This window comes from Hyla sarda, chromosome 12 (genome assembly GCF_029499605.1).
Source record: "Hyla sarda isolate aHylSar1 chromosome 12, aHylSar1.hap1, whole genome shotgun sequence".
Lineage (NCBI taxonomy): Eukaryota > Metazoa > Chordata > Amphibia > Anura > Hylidae > Hyla > Hyla sarda.
Genome location: NC_079200.1, coordinates 68,346,905 through 68,368,799, shown reverse-complemented (window position 1 = coordinate 68,368,799; position 21,895 = coordinate 68,346,905). Strand labels below are relative to the sequence as shown.

The window sequence follows — 21,895 nt, the reverse complement described above, 5'->3', positions numbered from 1 at the left end:
GACTGACAAGATACTTCTCCCACACTACATAAGGATTATGGTGGGGGCATCCCATTGGGCCATTAAGATCACCTGGTCTACTCTGCATGACTTCCCTTAAAGGAAAACTGTCACATGTTTGCTCCAGCACTAACCACAGGTACTGATGGATAGTGCGGGAGACGCTGATTCCTATGATCCCTACCTCGGCTGGATCCGCCTGCCGTTCACCCGCAATCTTAGTTTTATTATATCTGGAAATCTGGCTGTAACTGGCACGGGCGGGGTTTCTGTAGCTTAACTTGCACTGACGTCAGCGCCGCCCTCTTATGAATATTCATCCCCACTCCCTCCAGCTCTCCCTCTCTTCACCGCTACTAACTGGACTTCACTGTGCATGTCAGGAAGCGGCGCATGCGCAGTGAAGACCAGTTAGGAGCAGCTAAGAGAGGGAGAGCTGGATGGAGCGGGGATGAATATTCATAAGAGGGTGGCGCTGCGGACGGGCGGTGCCGACGTCAGTGCAAGTTGAGCTACAGAAACCCCACCCATGCTGCCAGTTACAGCCACATTTACAGATATAATAAAACTAAGATTGCGGGCGAATGACTGGGCTGATCCGGCCAAGGTAGGGATCATAGGAATCAGTGTCTCCTGCACTATCCATCAGTACTGATGGTTAGTGCGGGAGTAAACATGTGACAGTTTTCCTTTAAGGTTACAGTAACACTGCTAAACATAAACATAACACAAAATGGCAGCATAACAAAATGCAATTTACATAACAAAATGCAGTGGGCCCAGAACAAGTGGAAGTGTCTGAGGCAACGTTTACCGGACAGGACAACATAAGGCTAGGTTTCCACTTGTTGTTTTTTTCCAAAAATGCCAATAAAAACACCCATTCTGCCGCATGACATTTTAATTTTTATTTTTTTTAAACGCTGCGGCCAGATGTTAGCTTTGGCGTTTTTTTCCGGCAGTTTTTATTCTCTTTTGGACTTTTGCGATCCAAAAAAGTGATGGAGACACCTTTTTTTTATTAAAATTTAGTAGGGTACCATTAAAAAATTATAATAAAAAAGATACAGTAGTGATGGAAAAAATTGTATTTAACGTGATTTATCACTTTTATAACAAAATTTTAATTAATTTTTAAAAAGGGATCAATTTATGTGGGCGGGTAGGACACTAAAAATGTAGCCGACAATAATAAAAATGTAATGTGTGTGTTTTTTATTTTTACATTTTTTAGGTAGTACTACTACTCCCAGCATGGAATACACTGCTCCATGATAGGAGTAGTAGATACCTGTACAAATTGAAAGATCGCTGGGGTCCCTTGCGATCCTGTATAATGTAAAGATGCGGCTGCTCTTCTATGGTCCCCTGCACTGCCGTAGATATCCACCTATTCATATTTCCCGCAGAGAGCTGTGATTGGTCAGATGGTTCCAGCAAATCACAACTCTGTGTGGGAAATAGGAATATGTGTATACAGTATATACGTCAGTGCAGGGGACCATAGAAGGGCAGCCGCATCTATAAATTATACAGGAGGATCACAGCAGGTTACACTCGCTGCGATCTGTCTATTAATGCAAGTACTACTGCTGCCAGCATGGAGCAGAGTGTGCTCCATGTTGGGGGCAGTAGTACCTGCAGTAAGGGACAGGTCACTCCTCCTGACACCCCTGCGATGCTCCTGAAGTGAATGTCGGGATCAGCTGTTCTCAAGGCTACAGAGCCGGTAGATCAGCTGATGCTGAGCAGTATATATACATCGTACACATACTGCCAAGGAAGAACTTACAGTGAGCCTGCAATGTGTATACAGTATTCACATTGCTGGCTCACTTAACCCCTTGCTGAGCTGTGCGCTAAGCCAGCCCGGCAAGGAAAGAGTTAACTTACACTGCTGGACAGTGTAGGTTAACCCTTTGGGTGGCATACACTATATACAGCTATCTATAGATAGCTGTATATAGTGTATAAAGAAGATGGAGAAGTCCCCTTACCTCCATCCAGTCCCCGTGGGTCTATGTATCTCCACCCCCTAGTGATGATGTAATTAGGGGGCAGAGCTACAGACGGGATCCAAGCTGGTAAGGGTATAAGGCTCTGTTAACATTGTCCGTTTAGGATAATGTGAACAGACCCTTCTGCTAGTGTCTACCCAGACAGGGAAACTCCAGCTGTTGCTAAACTACAACTCCCAGCATGCCCAGACAGCCAAAGGCTGTCTGGGCATGCTGGGAGTTGTAGTTTTGCACCAATTGGAGGCTCCCTGTTTTGGGAAGACATTATGGGCGCTCTCCCCTGCAGAGAGCACAAAAAATGTCCTAACCCATTTTTTGTGTTTTTTTTTTCTTCTCGTTTCAGATCCGTGTATGCAGAGGATTACAGCGGATTTGATGGATTACGACGGATTAACAGGATTTTTTTATTTTAATAAAATGGTTAACGAGGGCTATGGGGGAGTGTTTTTTAAAATAAAATTATTTTTCCAATGTGTTTTCAGGCTTAGTAATGGAGGCTGTCTAATAGACGGAATCCATTACTAAGCTGGGGCTTAGCGTTAGCCCCAAAAACATCTAGCGCTAACCCCCAATTATTACCCCATTACCCACTGCCACAGGGGTGCCAGGAAGAGCCGGTACCAACAGGCCCGGAGCATCAAAAATGGCACTCCTGGGCCTAGGCGGTAACAGGCTGGCGTTATTTAGGCTGGGGAGGGCCAGTAACAATGGTCCTCGCCCACCCTGGTAACGTCAGGCTGTTGCTGCTTTGTTGGTATCTGGCTGATGCAGAATATAGAGGGAACCCTATGCGGTTTTTTTTCATTAATAAATAAAAAATAGTAAAAAAACGCATAGGGTTCCCCCTATTTTCAGTATCAGCCAGATACCAACAAAGCAGCAACAGCCTGATGTTACCAGGGTGGGCGAGGATCATTGTTACTGGCCCTCCCCAGCCTAAATAACGCCAGCCTGTTACCCCCTAGGCCCAGGAGTGCCATTTTTGAAGCTCCGGGCCTCTTGGTACCGGCTCTCACCGGCACCCCTGTGGTGGTGGGTACCGGGGTAATAAATGGGGGTTAGCACTAGCTGTTTTTAGGGCTAACGCTAAGCCCGGGCTTAGTAATGGATTCCGTCTATTAGACAGCCTCCATTGCTAAGCCTGATTATTCAATAAAAAAAAAAACACATTGGAAAAATTATTTTGTTTTAAAAAACACTCCCCCACAGCCCTCGTTAACCATTTTATTAAAAATAAAAAAATCCAGTTGATCCGTCATAATCCATCGAATCCGCCGTAATCCTCTGCATACACTGATCTGAAACGATGGGTTAGGACATTTTTTGCACCCTCTTCAGGGGAGAGCACCCATAAAGCAATTTCTTCCCAAACAGGTAGCCTCCAATTGGTGCAAAACTACAACGCCCAGCATGCCCAGAAAGCCTTTGGCTGTCTGGGCATGCTGGAAGTTGTAGTATAGCAACAGCTGGAGTCTCCCTGTCTGGGTAGACACTGGCAGAAGGGTCTGTTCACATTATCCAAAACGGACAATGTTAACAGAGCTTCAGACTTACTAGCCTTGATCCTGTCTGTAGCTACGCCCCCAAATGACGTCATCACTAGGGGGCGAAGCTACACGGACCGGTGGGGATAGAAACGAGGGAGGTAAGTGGACCTCCTGTTCTGTATACACTATATACAGCTATCTATAGATAACTGTATATTCTGTATACCGCCCAAAGGGGCTATAGGAGCAGGGAGTCCTGTCAGTCTGGTGACTGGATTCCCGGCTCCTGTATAGTATACACGGGTACACTATGCACCCCTGTATACTATACGGCCGGGGGGAGGTGAATAGTGAATACATCACTCCTCATCTCCTTACACTCTGTGGACCGGGCGCTCAGCATACCTGAAGACAGTGAGAAAACTGCCACAGGGGACAAAACTGGCAGCTTCCACACACCAGGGAAAATGCCAGAAAACTGCCAAAACTCAGGTAAAACCTGTGGCAGTTTTTCTGGCGTTTTTGCTGGTGTTTTTTTAGGTGTACAAAAAAAAAAAAAACAAGTGGAAACCTAGCCTAAGGCTGGAACTCCACTGAGGTTTTTTTGCAAAAACGCCGTAAAAACGCCATTTTTTCCCGCACAGCGTTATTTCACTGAAAAAACGCAGCGTCCAGATGTTAGCTGCAAGTCAATAGTAAACTGCAAAATGCCAGATTCACTTGGTGTTTTTCAGTTTGGCGTTTTTGTAATCCTTTTGGCGTTTTTCAGCAATTTCGGGCTCAGAGGCTGGATTTTCAAATCGCCCGACAAAACCTAGTTTGGCGTATTTTACCTTGAAATCGTGGCGTTTTCCTCACATAGAAGTCTATGGGAGAGCAAAAACGCCAAGAAAAACGCCATGTTGGTTTTACATTTTGTGTTTTTGCAGGCGGTTTTTATTCTTTTTTGGACTTTAGCAATCCAAAAAAATGATGGAGATACCTTTTTTATTAAAATTTCGTAGGGTACCATAAAAAATAAATAATAAAAAAGATACAGTAGTGATGGAAAAAATTGTATCTAACGATATTTATCTTTTTTATTGCGAAATGTTTATTAATTTTTAAACAGGGATCAATTTATGTGGGCAAGTAAAGCACAAAAAATGTAGCCGACAATAATAAACATGTAGTGTGTGTGTGTGTGTGTGTTTTTCACTTTTTTAAAAACATTTTTTAGGTAGTACTACTACTCCCAGCATGGAACACACTGTTCCATGATGGGAGTAGTAGTACCTGTACTAATTGACAGATCGCCCGTTGTGATCCTCCTGTATAATTTATAGATGCATCCAGCTGCTCTTCTATGGTCCCCTGCACTGACGTATATATACACATATTCATATTTCCCGCAGAGAGCTGTGATTGGCCAGATGGTTCCAGCCAATCAAAGCTCTAGTAATATGTGTATATACACGGCAGTGCAGGGGACCATAGAAGAGCAGCCGCTGCATCCATACATTATACAGGAGGATCATAGCGGGTGTCAGTAGTGATACCCGCTGTGATCTTTCCTTAACTACAAGTACTACTACTCCCAACATGGAGTACACTCTGCTCCATGCTGGGAGCTGTAGCCCCTGCATTAATAGACAGATTGCAGCGGGTGTCAGAAATTACACTCGCTGCGATCTGTCTATTAATGCAGATACTACAGCTCCCAGCATAGAGCAGAGTGTGCTTCATGTTGGGAGTAGGAGTACCTGCAGGTAAGAACAGATCACAGCGGGTATCACTACTGACACCCGCTGCGATCGTCCTGTCTATAGCAGAGATGGAGCGGCTGTATACAGCGCTCGCATCCCTGCTCTGCACTATACAGTGTTCCCTGGACATACGATGGGAATCCGTTCCAAATGAACCATCGTTTATTGAAACCATCGTATGTTGAGGGATCCGTGCAATGTAAAGTATAGGAAGCTGTACTCACCTGTCCCCGCCGCTCCGTACCCATCACCGCTGCCCTGGATGTCGCCCTCCATTGCTGTCGCCGTGTCCCGTGGTGTCCCCAATGCTCCGGACGTCTCTGCTTCCCTGGGATCCTCGCTCTCCGTCGCCGTCATCACGTCACTACGCACGCCGCTCCTATTGGATGACGGGACAGCGTGCGCGTGACGTGATGACGACGAAGGAGAGAGCCGGCGATGGAGGGGATTGTGAAGAGGACGCGCCGGAGCCCTGAGGACAGGTAGGAGGCCATCACTGGAGCACCCGGGCACCGTAAACGGCTATGCGGTGGCAGCTGAAGCAGTCAGATAGCCATTGCTGCCGGATAGCCATTTATGTGATGGCCCCGACATACAAAAGCATTGTATGTTGATGCTGCCTTCAACATGCGATGGCCTCTGAGAGTCCATCGCATGTTGAAATTATCGCATATCGGGGCCATCGTAGGTCGGGGGATCACTGTACTCCGGGCCGGCCACTTATTCATTCATATTTTCCTCAGAGCTGTGATTGGCTGCAACCATCCGACCAATCACAGCTCTGGGCGGAAAATATGAACGGCCAGTGATGTGAATAGAACATCACTCAGAGTACAGAGCAGAGGTGCGAGCGCTGTATAGAGCCGCATCTCTGATATATTATGGACGATCGCATCGGGTGTCAGACTGACACCCGGAGCGATAGATCTATAGTACAGGTATTACTACTCCCAACATGGAACAGTGTGTTCCATGCTGGGACTAGTAGTACTACATAAAAAATGTGGAGAAAAAAAGTTAAACTCACACACACTTTCTAAAAAAAAATTATTAAAATTTTGTTATAAAAAATAAACATTTAGTTAAATACATTTTGACATCCCTACTGCATCCTTTTTTTTTTTGGTACCCAACTATTTTGTAAAAAAATAAAACGTCAAAGGGGCCAAAAAAGGCAAATTCCATACAAAGGTAAAAACGCCAGAAAAAACGCCAAAACGCAGGGAAAAACTGTGGCAGTTTTTCTGGCGTTTTTTCTGGCGTTTTTATGCCATAAAAATCGCAGGGCAAAAATCTCAGTCGAGTCCTAACCTAAGAAAGAGAGCTTGAAAGAGCGGGACATATTTGTTAACCAAGTCCTTTTAGGGCATTGCTACAACCTTGTGGGCACGGAAAAGAAAAAAAATGGACAAGCATGCGTCTATGGGATCCTGCCTCTGTATTATTGATTAATTCCAACAAACAAACTTCTGGGGTAAAAAGAAACTTCAGGTGATCGTGCAGAAACTGCCTAACCTCCCTCCAGAAATTAAGCTCAAAGGAAAAAGTAACTGCGATCGCGCTACCATCACAGATAAGACTGGGAAGCTCTGAAGACTCCAATAGATCATCCACAGGTTGTTCCTCACTGAGCTTACTTCTATTTAAAAATCTTAATCCTTCCAGTACTTATCAGCTGCTGTATGCTCCACAGGAAGTTCTTTTCTTTTTGAATTTCTTTTCTGCCTGACCACAGTGCTCTCTGCTGACACCTCTATCCATGTCAGGAACTGTCCAGAGCAGGAGAGGTTTGTTATGGGGATTTGCTCCTGCTCTGGACAGTTCCTGACATGGACAGAGGTGTCAGCAGAGAGCACTGTGGTCAGACAGAAAGGAAATTCAAAAAGAAAGCAACTTTCTCTGTAGTATACAGCAGCTGATAAGTACAGGAAGGACTAAGATTTTTAAATCGAAGTAATTAACAAATCTGTTTAACTTTCTGGCACCAGCTGATTGAAAAAAATGTTTTCCCCTGGAGTACCCCTTTGAGGCTAAGTTTCCCCGATGTTAGCTATAAATTAATGAGAATTTGCAAAATAATTTTTCTACTTTGCGTTTTTCAGTTTGCCATTTTTTAAATTCTTGTGGCATTTTTCAGCTCCTTGGTGGTTTTGCAAAGTCGCAGCATGTTGACCCAATGGCGTTTTTCCCCCTGAAATCATGGCGTTTTCCTCCCATAGAAGTCTATGGGAGTAAAAAAAAACGGCAAGAAAAACGGTCACGTGATATAAACAAAAGCACGTGCCCAACTAACAGGTGACTTAAAACAGCATAAGCAAAGGTGCATTACTAACAACATAGGAACAATGGATCAATGCAAAAAAGAACTATATTAATTTCTATCATTGAGGCCTGGTTTGCTGGTGGCTCCTAATCTGGCTATCCAGCGTGCCTCTTTCTGTAGGAGTATATTACTCCGATCACCGCCATACTTCGGGGGCATCACTCTTTCAAGGCCTGAAAAACTTAATTCAGTGCAGTCTCCATTGTTTGCATGTCTCATGTGGGAAATCAGGCCAGGAGCCCCAGACCCGGTCCGGACAGAGCAAACATGCTCCCGGTACCTGGTCTAGAGCTGTCTGGTCGTCTTGCCCACATAAAACATGCCACAAGGGCAGGTCAGCACATAAACTACAAATGTAGATCTGCACGTATTAGCTGGTTGACGCATATGTCAATGCCCCTTATTCTAAGATTTCTACCTGTAGACAAGTGGGAGCAGTGAGGACAGGATCTGCAGGCAAAGTTTCCTTTTAAATCATTCTTAGTTAACCAGGAAGACCCAGATGTACTAGGGCCTGTAGTGTTCTTCTTTAATTTATAACCCAATGTCTGATTTTTTCTGAAAGTGATCAAGGGTGGATGTTGAGTGATCTCATGCAGATCAGGGTCAGCATCCACTATGAACCAATGGCGGCGAATGGCGTTCGCCACCTGTTGGTTCATATTGGAATTGGCCATGGAGAAAGTAAATCTTCTGGGAGAAAGATTGTGTTCCCTGTTCCTATGTAATATAGTGGATCTCTCTAGTGTTTTGACACGATTAAGGGCTTCATCTATGAGAGTCTCAGGGTACTGCCTGGCTAAGAGCCTAGATTTAAGTTCCTGGGCTTGGGCATCAAAGGTATCGGGGGTACTATTGATTCTTTTTAATCGAAGAAATTGAGAGTACGGGATACTCTTTTTCACGTGGTGTGGATGGGAGCTGCGAAAATGGAGTAGGGAATTGCGTGGGTTTGCGGTACCCCTCCGTCCGGAGGGAGTCACCTTCCGCTATCAACCTAACATCCAAAAAATCTAATTCGCGGCCCCCATATACAGCGGTGAAAAGCATATTCTCTCTATTGCTGCTGTTTAGATAGGACACGAAGACAGCCTCTGTGGAGTCCCACACGACCAATACATCGTCGACATACCGTACGAAGAGTTTGATGAAGGGAAGAAATGGATTGGACTGAGCAAAGACATATCTCCGTTCCAGGATGGCGAGAAAAATGTTGGCAAATGTACAGGAGACCGGCGTGCCCATGGCTGTGTCGGTCTCCTGTCTGTACCAATCCTCGCCATCTCGGAACTCATTGTGTGTTAAAATAAATTGTAACGCCTCACACACGAAAGTGATGAACTCTTCAGAGTTGTCAGTTTTGGAGAGAAACTCTCTGATAGCCTGCACACCCGCATCGTGTGGGATGCTGGTGTACAGGCTCTCGAGGTCCAGCGATGCGAGTCGGTAAGACTCACACCAGTGGAAGTCGTCCAAGATGCATAATAGGGATCATGTGTCTTTTACATAAGTAGGAGTGGATGGAAGGAGGGGTTTGAGGAGCCATTCTAAATATTGTGAAAGGTACTCGGTCGCAGAGCCGTTCCCGCCACAATAGGGCATCCGGGGGGTCGGCTCTGAGACTTATGGACCTTGGGCAAATAATATCACCTGGCATGGCGGGGAGCAACTTCTCAGCAGTGCGCTTGGAAATAACTCCCCGTTCGGTACTCTGCCTTAAAAAGGTAAGAAGCTGTTGAATGGTTTTTGTGGTGGGGTTAGATACTAATGGTTTATAGGTGGATGTGTCACCGAGGAGACGTTTCTTCTCCGTGTCGTAAGCCTCGAGGGTCATCACTACCGTGCTCCCACCATTGTTGGCTTTTACGACTTTCAAGTCTGGACGGGACTTTAACCACCTCAAAGCCCTCTCTTCACTTGGGGTGAGGTTGCTCCTAACACTGGGGTATAACAAGGCCTTCACATCTCTCGTCACAGCCCTGACGAACAGGTCAATAGAACTGCCAGCCGGGGTGGGAGGAGAGAATGTGGACGGGTTACCACCTTTGAAGGACAAACTGTTAATGTTGTGAGAGGGCATGTCTGTCTCTTCATTGAGGGTACATAATGTATGGATAACCTCCCGGTCAATAGCTGTCATACCCAACACTGGTGAAAAACCCAGGGGACCTATAGAGGCCGGTATTTCACCTTCTCTGATCACAGTATCAGACACATTCCCTGCTGGTGATTTATTTAACAATTTGAATAACCCCATTTTCCTGGTGGCCTTATAAACATCTACTTCAAATTGTGTATAGTCAAAAGGTTGGCATAAACCAAAGTTAAGGCCCTTGGATAGGAGTGATATGCACTCGTCTGTGAGAGCTATGTCCGTGAGGTTGATGACATTGTCAGTTCTCGTACAGTCCCCTAGTCCCTCCACGTCACCCCTCTCTTCTTTGTCACTGCGACGTTGAGATCTTTTTTTCCTCGACCCCTCCTGGTTTTCCTCCTAAAGGGAGGGGACCTGGGGGTGGATGGGTGGATTGAGTAGACGGAGCGGCGGTGGGCTCATCTGACATTGTAGCCTCAGAATCGGATGTCCAATAGTCAGAGGGTTGTTTCCGATAAGGACCCCTTCTTCTGTTGCCAGAATATTTATTCCTCTTGTAGACCTTTTTCGTGTTCCAGGTGAACACCTGAGCTGTATCATAGTCAGTTTTGTCTCTCATAAATTTCTCTCTTTTGCGTTCTTTAGTACCTGTACTAATTGACAGATCGCCCATTGCAATCCTCCTGTATAATGTAAAGATGGGGCCTCTCTTCTATGGTCCCCTGCAGTGCCGCATATATACACCTATTCATATATTTCAAATGCCAAGGTGCAATTACCACACAAATGAAAAAACGCCAGACGCAGGACATTGCACTGGTATTTTTTCAAGCGTTTTTTTTTCAACCCTAGAAACGCAGGACAAAAAAACAAGTGGAAACTTAGCCTAAGGGGTCTTCAAGGGACACCTTCTCCCATGTAACTATGCAAGGCACTGTCCTCCATTTTACTCCATCTCTTCTCCCTCCAGAAAGAAGCAACCCATAGACAGTCCCACACAGCATGTAAGAAAGTCCCCACCTTTCTTTGTCTGGCAAGAAGTGATGGTGGAGATTAATAGGAATCTCATGTTTGATCAGGAGATAAATACCCCAGTTTGCCTGTTGGGGGACTACTCAGGGTTTTAAAATGTGAAAGGTTTGAAACAGGTAGGTAATGTTGTATTATTCGGAGTAAGATATTATTTGTTTAGAAGATGGATAACTTCAAAGGCCCCCACAGTGAAGGAGATGGAGATCGTATGTTCATCAAAATATGCTAATGATATCAGTCAGGGGGAGGGGGATAAAGTGGAACCCTTATAAATAAATGACCAGGATTGAGTGAAATCATGAGAATGACATGATGAGGAGAGTTTATGGGTGCGTTTAGGAGCAAGGTGGAGGTTCGTTTAGGGGTTTTTCTTTCTTTTTTCTTTCTTTTTTTTGGGGGGGGGGTTGGGTGAGAAGGTGTATGTGTTTTAAATAATTTCTACGTTATCTGGGAATTATTTAACATGGTTAATAGGTGGGATAGCGTTCTGTGAACCACACTCGTATGTAATTTAAGGGGTACTCCAGTGGGAATATATATATATATATATATATATATATTTATTTATTTATTTTATCTTTTTCAAATCAACTGGTCCCATAAAGTTAAACAGATTTATAAATTACTTCTATTAACCCCTTAAGGACTCAGGGTTTTTCCGTTTTTGCACTTTCGTTTTTTCCTCCTTACCTTTTAAAAATCATAACCCTTTCAATTTTCCACCTAAAAATCCATATTATGGCTTATTTTTTGCGTTGCCAATTCTACTTTGCAGTGACATTAGTCATTTTACCCAAAAATGCACGGCGAAACAGAAAAAAAAATCATTGTGCGACAAAATCGAAAAAAAAACGCCATTTTGTAACTTTTGGGGGCTTTCGTTTCTACGCAGTGCATATTTCGGTAAAAATTACACCTTATCTTTATTCTGTAGGTCCATACGGTTAAAATGATACCCTACTTATATAGGTTTGATTTTGTCGCACTTCTGGAAAAAATCATAACTACATGCAGGAAAATTTATACTGTCACGATGCCGGCTGGCAGGTAGTGGATCCTCTGTGCCAGAGAGGGATTGGCGTGGACCGTGCTAGAGGATCGGTTCTAAGTCACTACTGGTTTTCACCAGAGCCCGCCGCAAAGCGGGATGGTCTTGCTGCGGCGGTAGTGACCAGGTCGTATCCCCTAGCAACGGCTCAACCTCTCTGGCTGCTGAAGATAGGCGCGGTACAAGGGAGTAGACAGAAGCAAGGTCGGACGTAGCAGAAGGTCGGGGCAGGCAGCAAGGATCGTAGTCAGGGGCAACGGCAGGAGGTCTGGAACACAGGCTAGGAACACACAAGGAAACGCTTTCACTGGCACTAAGGCAACAAGATCCGGCGAGGGAGTGAAGGGGAAGTGAGGTGATATAGGGAAGTGCACAGGTGTAAACACTAATTGGAACCACTGCGCCAATCAGCGGCGCAGTGGCCCTTTAAATCGCAAAGACCCGGCGCGCGCGCGCCCTAGGGAGCGGGGCCGCGCGCGCCGGGACAGAACTGACGGAGAGCGAGTCAGGTACGGGAGCCGGGGTGCGCATCGCGAGCGGGCGCTACCCGCATCGCGAATCGCATCCCGGCCAGAGGCGGTATCGCAGCGCCCCGGGTCCGTGGAACCGACCGGAGCGCTGCAGTGAGAGGAGTGTAGCGAGCGCTCCGGGGAGGAGCGGGGACCCGGAGCGCTCGGCGTAACAGTACCCCCCCCCTTGGGTCTCCCCCTCTTCTTGGAGCCTGAGAACCTGAGGACCAGACTTTTGTCCAGGATATTGTCCTCAGGTTCCCAGGACCTCTCTTCTGGACCACAACCCTCCCAATCCACTAAAAAGAAGGTTTTCCCTCTGACCTTTTTAGATGCTAAAATTTCTTTGACGGAGAAGATGTCCGAGGAGCCGGAGACAGGAGTGGGGGGAACAGATTTGGGAGAGAAACGGTTAATGATAAGTGGTTTAAGAAGAGAAACATGAAAGGCATTAGGAATACGAAGAGAAGGAGGAAGAAGAAGTTTGTAAGAGACAGGATTAATCTGGCGCAAAATCTTGAAAGGACCAAGATAGCGTGGTCCCAACTTATAGCTAGGGACACGGAAGCGGACATATTTGGCGGAGAGCCATACCTTGTCTCCAGGGGAAAAAATGGGAGGAGCTCTTCTTTTCTTATCCGCGAATCTCTTCATGCGTGAAGAAGCCTGTAAGAGAGAATTTTGGGTCTCTCTCCATATGATGGAAAGATCACGAGAAATTTCATCCACAGCGGGCAGACCAGAGGGCAAGGGGGTAGGGAGGGGGGGAAGAGGGTGACGGCCGTACACCACGAAAAACGGGGATTTGGAGGAAGATTCAGAGATTCTGAAATTATACGAGAATTCGGCCCAAGGTAGAAGATCTGCCCAGTCATCCTGGCGGGAGGAAACAAAATGTCGTAAATAGTCACCCAAGATCTGGTTAATTCTTTCTACTTGTCCATTGGATTGAGGATGGTATGCAGAAGAAAAATTTAATTTAATCTTGAGTTGTTTACAGAGAGCCCTCCAGAATTTAGACACAAATTGGACGCCTCTATCCGAGACGATCTGCGTAGGCAACCCGTGAAGACGAAAAATGTGTACAAAAAATTGTTTAGCCAACTGAGGCGCTGAAGGAAGACCAGGAAGAGGGATGAAATGTGCCATTTTGGAGAATCGATCAACGACCACCCAAATAACAGTGTTGCCATGGGATGGGGGTAAGTCAGTAATAAAATCCATACCAATCAGAGACCAAGGTTGTTCGGGAACAGGCAGAGGAAGAAGAAAACCAGCGGGCTTCTGGCGAGGAGTCTTATCCCGGGCACAGATAGTGCAGGCTCGCACAAAGTCCACCACATCAGTCTCTAGAGTCGGCCACCAATAGAAGCGAGAGATGAGTTGCACAGATTTCTTGATGCCCGCATGACCTGCGAGATGGGAGGAGTGACCCCATTTGAGGATTCCGAGGCGTTGGCGTGGAGAAACAAAGGTCCTTCCTGGAGGAGCTTGCCTGATGGAGGCTGGAGAAGTGGAAATCAGGCAGTCAGGAGGAATGATGTGTTGAGGAGAGAGTTCAATTTCAGAAACATCTGAGGAACGAGAGAGAGCATCGGCCCTAATGTTCTTATCAGCAGGCCGAAAGTGAATTTCAAAATTAAATCGGGCAAAGAACAGAGACCACCTGGCCTGACGAGGATTCAGCCGTTGGGCAGACTCGAGGTATGAGAGGTTCTTGTGATCGGTGTAAATAATAACTGGAAATCTTGATCCCTCCAGCAGATGCCTCCATTCCTCAAGTGCTAATTTAATGGCTAGAAGCTCTCGATCCCCGATGGAGTAGTTCCTCTCCGCCGGAGAGAAGGTCCTAGAAAAAAACCCACAAGTAACAGCATGCCCGGAAGAGTTTTTTTGTAGAAGGACAGCTCCAGCTCCCACTGAGGAGGCATCAACCTCCAATAGGAAGGGTTTAGATGGGTCAGGTCTGGAGAGCACGGGAGCCGAAGAGAAGGCAGACTTGAGTCGTTTAAAGGCGTCTTCCGCTTGAGGAGGCCAAGACTTGGGATCGGCATTTTTTTTGGTTAAAGCCACAATAGGAGCCACAATGGTAGAAAAATGTGGAATAAATTGCCTGTAATAATTGGCGAACCCCAAAAAACGTTGGATGGCACGGAGTCCGGAGGGGCGTGGCCAATCTAAGACGGCAGAGAGTTTATCTGGATCCATTTGTAGTCCCTGGCCAGAGACCAAGTATCCTAGAAAAGGAAGAGATTGGCATTCAAACAGACATTTCTCAATTTTAGCATAGAGTTGATTGTCACGAAGTCTCTGAAGAACCATACGGACATGCTGGCGGTGTTCTTCTAGATTGGCCGAAAAAATTAGGATATCATCAAGATATACAACAACACAGGAGTATAACAGATCACGAAAAATTTCATTAACAAAGTCCTGGAAGACAGCAGGGGCGTTGCACAGGCCAAAGGGCATGACCAGATACTCAAAGTGTCCATCTCTGGTGTTAAATGCTGTTTTCCACTCATCCCCCTCTCTGATGCGGATGAGGTTATAGGCCCCTCTTAAGTCCAATTTAGTAAAGATGTGGGCACCTTGGAGGCGATCAAAGAGTTCAGAGATGAGGGGTAAGGGGTAGCGGTTCTTAACCGTGATTTTATTAAGTCCGCGGTAGTCAATGCAAGGACGTAGAGAGCCATCTTTTTTGGACACAAAGAAAAATCCGGCTCCGGCAGGAGAGGAGGATTTACGGATAAAGCCCTTTTTTAGATTCTCCTGGACGTATTCAGACATGGCAAGAGTCTCTGGGGCAGAGAGAGGATAAATTCTGCCCCGGGGTGGAGTAGTGCCCGGGAGGAGGTCGATAGGACAATCATAAGGCCTGTGAGGAGGTAGAGTCTCCGCTTGTTTTTTGCAGAAAACATCCGCGAAGTCCATATAGGCCTTAGGGAGACCGGTTACTGGAGGAAGCACAGAGTTACGGCAAGGGTTACTGGGAACCGGTTTTAGACAGTCCTTGGAACAAGAGGGCCCCCAACTCTTGATCTCCCCAGTGGACCAATCCAGGGTTGGGGAATGAAGTTGAAGCCAGGGAAGTCCAAGGAGAATTTCCGAGGTGCAATTGGGGAGGACCAAAAGTTCAATCCTCTCGTGATGAGATCCGATGCTCATTAGAAGGGGCTCCGTGCGGAAACGTATGGAACAGTCCAATCTTTCATTGTTTATACAATTGATGTAAAGGGGTCTGGTGAGACTGGTCACTGGGATGTTGAACCTGTTGACGAGAGAGGCCAAAATAAAATTTCCTGCAGATCCAGAGTCCAAGAAGGCCACAGAAGAGAAGGAGAAGGCAGAGGCAGACATCCGCACAGGCACAGTAAGACGTGGAGAAGCAGAGTGGACATCAAGGATTGTCTCACCTTTGTGCGGAGTCAGGGTACGTCTTTCCAGGCGGGGAGGGCGGATAGGACAATCCCTCAGGAAGTGTTCGGTACTAGCACAGTACAGGCAGAGGTTCTCCATGCGGCGTCGTGTCCTCTCTTGAGATGTCAGGCGAGACCGGTCGACCTGCATAGCCTCCACGGCGGGAGGCACAGGAACAGATTGCAGGGAACCAGAGGAGAGAGGAGCCGAGGAGAAGAAACGCCTCGTGCGAACAGAGTCCATATCTTGGCGGAGCTCCTGACGCCTTTCGGAAAAACGCATGTCAATGCGAGTGGCTAGGTGAATAAGTTCATGAAGATTAGCAGGCATTTCTCGTGCGGCCAGAACATCTTTAATGTTGCTGGATAGGCCTTTTTTAAAGGTCGCGCAGAGGGCCTCATTGTTCCAGGATAACTCAGAAGCAAGAGTACGGAATTGTACGGCATACTCGCCAACGGAAGAATTACCCTGGACCAGGTTCAACAGGGCAGTCTCAGCAGAAGAGGCTCGGGCAGGTTCCTCAAAGACACTTCGAATCTCCGAGAAGAAGGAGTGTACAGAGGCAGTGACGGGGTCATTGCGGTCCCAGAGCGGTGTGGCCCAAGCCAGGGCTTTTCCAGACAGCAGGCTGACTACGAAAGCCACCTTAGACCTTTCAGTGGGGAACTGGTCCGACATCATCTCCAAGTGTAATGAACATTGGGAAAGGAAGCCACGGCAAAGCTTAGAGTCCCCATCAAATTTATCCGGCAAGGATAGTCGTAGTCCAGAAGCGGCCACTCGCTGCGGAGGAGGTACAGGAGCTGGCGGAGGAGATGGTTGCTGGAGCTGTGGTAGTAACTGTTGTAGCATAACAGTCAGTTGAGACAGCTGTTGGCCTTGTTGCGCAATCTGTTGTGACTGCTGGGCGACCACCGTGGTGAGGTCAGCGACAACTGGCAGAGGAACTTCAGCGGGATCCATGGCCGGATCTACTGTCACGATGCCGGCTGGCAGGTAGTGGATCCTCTGTGCCAGAGAGGGATTGGCGTGGACCGTGCTAGAGGATCGGTTCTAAGTCACTACTGGTTTTCACCAGAGCCCGCCGCAAAGCGGGATGGTCTTGCTGCGGCGGTAGTGACCAGGTCGTATCCCCTAGCAACGGCTCAACCTCTCTGGCTGCTGAAGATAGGCGCGGTACAAGGGAGTAGACAGAAGCAAGGTCGGACGTAGCAGAAGGTCGGGGCAGGCAGCAAGGATCGTAGTCAGGGGCAACGGCAGGAGGTCTGGAACACAGGCTAGGAACACACAAGGAAACGCTTTCACTGGCACTAAGGCAACAAGATCCGGCGAGGGAGTGAAGGGGAAGTGAGGTGATATAGGGAAGTGCACAGGTGTAAACACTAATTGGAACCACTGCGCCAATCAGCGGCGCAGTGGCCCTTTAAATCGCAAAGACCCGGCGCGCGCGCGCCCTAGGGAGCGGGGCCGCGCGCGCCGGGACAGAACTGACGGAGAGCGAGTCAGGTACGGGAGCCGGGGTGCGCATCGCGAGCGGGCGCTACCCGCATCGCGAATCGCATCCCGGCCAGAGGCGGTATCGCAGCGCCCCGGGTCCGTGGAACCGACCGGAGCGCTGCAGTGAGAGGAGTGTAGCGAGCGCTCCGGGGAGGAGCGGGGACCCGGAGCGCTCGGCGTAACATATACGTTTAAAAATGTCATCTTCCGACCCCTATAACTTTTTTATTTTTCCACGTACAGGGCGGTATGAGGACTCATTTTTTGCGCCGTGATCTGAAGTTTTTATTGGTATGATTTTTGTTTTGATCGGACTTTTTGATCACTTTTTATTCATTTTTTAATGATATAAAAAGTGACCAAAATACGCTTTTTTGGACTTTGGAATTTGTTTGCGCGTACGCCATTGACCGTACGGCTTAATTAATGATATATTTTTATAGTTCGGACATTTACGCACGCGGCGATACAACATATGTTTATTTTTTATTTTTTTTACACTGTTTTATTTTTTTTATGGGAAAAGGGGGGTGATTCAAACTTTTATTAGGGAAGGGGTTAAATGACCTTTATTAACACTTTTTTTTTACTTTTTTTTTGCAGTGTTATAGGTCCCATAGGGACCTATAACACTGCACACACTGATCTCTAATGCTGATCACTGGCGTGCATTAACACGCCTGTGATCAGCATTATCGGCGCTTGACTGCTCCTGCCTGGATCTCAGGCACGGAGCAGTCATTCGTCGATCGGACACCGGGGAGGCAGGTAAGAGCCCTCCCGGTGTCCGATCAGCTGTTCGGGACTCCGCGATTTCACCGCGGCGGTCCCGAACAGCCCGACTGAGCAGCCGGGTCACTTTCACTTTCACTTTAGAAGCGGCGGTCAGCTTTGACCGCCGCTTCTAAAGGGTTAATACCGCACATCGCCGCGATCGGCGATGTGTGGTATTAGCCGCGGGTCCCGGCCGTTGATTAGCGCCGGGACCGACGCAATATGATGCGGGATCGCGGCGCGATCCCGCTTCATATCGCGGGAGCCGGCGCAGGACGTAAATATACGTCCTGCGTCGTTAAGGGGTTAAAAGATCTTAAATAGGCACTGTCAGATACAAAAACTTTTGATATGTTGTAAAGCATGCAAAACCAATAGGTTTTACAATTGCTTTCATTAGAAAATGTTCAGTATTTCATACTGAAAAAGCCAGTCAAACAGCTGCCCCCTGCCTGCTTGGACTCATACTAGTCCTGCTGTGTCCATGCATCATCACCTATGTCATGGACACACTTCCTTGACTGACAGCTGTGAGGGCAGGGCTCACAGCTGGAGGAAAAATCCTCCCACTGTCAGCTTATGTCCCTCTACTGTCAGTGAGGACAAGCTGGGGGTTGTAGCTTTGCTAATGCTAGGGAAGATGTGAACAGACAGCATACTGAGGGAGGGGGCGGAGACCTGCACAGTGAGGCCACGCCCCTCCCTTTGAGAGGAATTCAGATTAGTGAGCTAAATTAAAAGTGTACTAATAAAATTAATAAAGGTGCTAGACACATTAAAATTAGATGTACATGGTCAGGATTAGGTTCTTAGTGATATATTTAAAAAAAAGATTTTTTGTTGGATCTAACGGGTATGCTTTAACCCTTCCAGTACTTATCTGTGGCTGTATGTTCAGAGGAAGTTGTATAGTTCTTTCCAGTTTCACCACAGTGCTCTCTGCTGACACCTCTGTCCATGTCCTGTCTAGAGCAGGAGCAAATCCCCATAGCGAATTTCTCCTGCTCTCGACAGTTCCTGACACAGACAGAGGTTTCAGCAGAGAGCATTGTGGTCATACTGAAAAGAACTCAAGAACTATACAGCTTCCTGTGGCGCATACAGTAGCTAGTAAGTACTGGAAGGATTAAGCTTTAGGATGTGTTCAAATGTTTATTTTTTACTGCATTTTCACACATTTTTACTGCATTTAGCTTTTTTCTTACAGCGGCTTTCCAAAATCGAGTTAGAAATGACACATTTTTACCATATTTCTTACATTTGTGGTATACTTTCTAAATTTTTGTCATGATTTTAGGGAATTCCTAGCAAAAACAAAAAAGTAGCAAGCAACGTGAACACAGCTTTAGAAGAGGTGTATAACTACGATATATCCTGATCTTATAGAGATAGCAGGGAGAACTGGAAGGGGTGGGGAAAAGTTTAGTAGGAACGAACTGGTAGGTTGCGATCAGTCAGTCTGACATCCTCTGACTCACATTAACTTTTTGTGAATCAGACTGGTGATCACATGACTAAGTTAAGTTATGTTCACATGGCAGAATTTCCTTACTAAATTTTCTCTACTTCTTCATGGCAAAAAACATGGCACACAAGTAATTTGAAGCAGATTCCATGTGGAAATTCGGCCTGAAATTACAGCCCCATTGTTATCAATGGAAGGTCTTGAAGATGAGTATTTTTTGCTTCAAATCTTTAGCCAAAATTGTTTGTGGTGTGAAGTTAAAAAAAAAATTAAAGTCTGCAACTTTTGGGGGTTTCCTTTCCATGCAGTGCCCTTTAGGCTAGGTTTTCACTTTTTTATCTTTTTTTACAAAAACGCCAATAAAAACGCCCATTCTGCCGCATGGCGTTTTTTTTGTGAAAAAACGCTGCGTCCAGATGTTAGCTGCAAGTCAATAGTAAACTGCAAAATGCCAAATCCACTTGGTGTTTTTCAGTTTGGCGTTTTTTTTTTTTTCTATCCTTTTGACGTTTTTGGGCTCCTTGTCAGTTTTTAAAAAATGACCTCTTGTCGAGACTTTGACGTTTTTTCGGGAAATTCTTGGCGTTTTTCTCCCATAGAAGTCTATGGGAGTGAAAAAACGCCAAGAAAAATGCCATGTGGGTTTTAATTTTGGCATTTTTTTCAGGCATTTTTTATTCTCTTTTGGACTTTAGCGATCCAAAAAAGTGATGGAGATACCTTTTTTATTAAAATTTCGTAGGGTACCATTAAAAAATAATAATAAAAAAAGATACAGTAGTGATGGGAAAAATTGTATTTAACAAAATTTATCTTTTTTATAACAAAATTTTTATTAATTTTTAAACAGGGATCAATTTATGTGTGCAGGTAGGGACCTAAAAATGTATCCGACAATAATAAAAATGTAGTGTGTGTTTTTTTACATTTAATTTTTTTTAAATTTTTTAGGTAGTACTACTACTCCCAGCATGGAACACACTGCTCCATGATAGGAGTAGTAGTTACATGCACTAATTGAAAGATCGCGGGGTTCGTTGCGATCCTCCTGTATAATGTATAGATGCAACGGCTGCTCTTCTATAGTCCCCTGCACTGACGTATATATACACCTACTCATATTTCCCGCAGAGAGCTGGGATTGGTCAGATGGTTCCAGGCAGCCAATCACAACTCTGTGGGAAATAGGAATATGTGTATATATATATACGGCAGGGCAGGGGACCATAGAAGAGCAGCCGCCCGTATCTATACATCATACAGGAGGATCACAGCGGGTGTCAGTAGGAGTGACACCCGCTGTGATCTGTCTATTAATGCAGGTACTACAGCTCCCAGCAGAGTGTGCTTCATGTTGGGAGCAGTAGTACCTGCAGTAAGGGACAGATCACAGCGGATGTCACTCCTCCTGAGACCCTCTGCGATCCTCCTGAAGTGACTGTCGGGATCAGCTGTTCTCAAGGCTACAGAGCCATGAGAACAGCTGATCCTGAGCACTATATATACATCGTATACCTACTGCCCAGCAAGAACTTACAGTGAGCCTGCAATGTGTATACAGTATACACATTGCTGGCTCACTTAACCCCTTGCTGAGCTGTGCGCTAAGCCAGCCAGGCAAGGAAAGAGTTAACTTACACTGCTGGACAGTGTAGGTTAACCCTTTGGGCGGTATACACTATATACAGCTATCTATAGATAGCTGTATATAGTGTATACAGAAGATGGAGAAGTCCCCTTACCTCCGTCCAGTCCCCGCATGTCCGTGTAGCTCTGCCCCTAGTGATGACGTCATTAGGGGCGGAGCTACAGACGCGATCCAGGCTGGCAAGGGTATAAGGCTCTGTTAACTTTGTCCGTATTGGATAATGTGAACAGACCCTTCTGCCAGTGTCTACCCAGACAGGGAGACTCCAGCTGTTGCTAAACTACAACTCCCAGCATGCCCAGACAGCCAAAGGCTGTCTGGGCATGCTGGGAGTTGTAGTTTTGCCCCAATTGGAGGCTCATTGTTTAGGTAGACATTGCATTATGGGCGCTCTCCCCTGCAGAGAGCGCAAAAAATGTCCTAACCCATTTTTTTTTGTTTTTTTTCTTTCTTCTTGTTTCAGATCCGTGTATGCAGAGGATTACAACGGATTCGATGGATTACCACGGATGAACTGGATTTTTTATATTTAAATAAAATGGTTAACCAGGGCTGTGGGGGAGTGTTTTTTTTAAATAAAATAATTTTTCCAATGTGTTGTGTTTTCTTTTTTATTGAATATTCAGGCTTAGTTATGGAGGCTGTCTAATAGACGGAATCCATTACTAAGTCAGGGCTTAGCGTTAGCCCCAAAAACAGCTAGCGCTAACCTCCAATTATTACCCTGGTACCTACCGCCACAGGGGTGCCGGGAAGAGTCGGTGCAAAGAAGCCCGGAGTGTCAAAAATTGCGCTCCTTGGCCTAGGCAGTAACAGGCTGGCGTTATTTAGGCT

At 46.2% G+C, this 21,895-nt stretch overlaps 1 long non-coding RNA gene across 1 annotated transcript in view; it reads left to right on the top strand.

Annotated features, from left to right (window-relative positions):
• The window catches only part of LOC130296830 (uncharacterized), a 143,329-nt gene extending 121,717 nt beyond the window's left edge, over positions 1-21,612 (top strand). Inside the window, exons 3-4 of the long non-coding RNA XR_008849303.1 lie at positions 10,639-10,816; positions 21,525-21,612. This is a non-coding gene — a long non-coding RNA (uncharacterized LOC130296830). The remainder of the gene's footprint in view (positions 1-10,638; positions 10,817-21,524) is intronic.
• Positions 21,613-21,895: the final 283 nt, after the last annotated feature.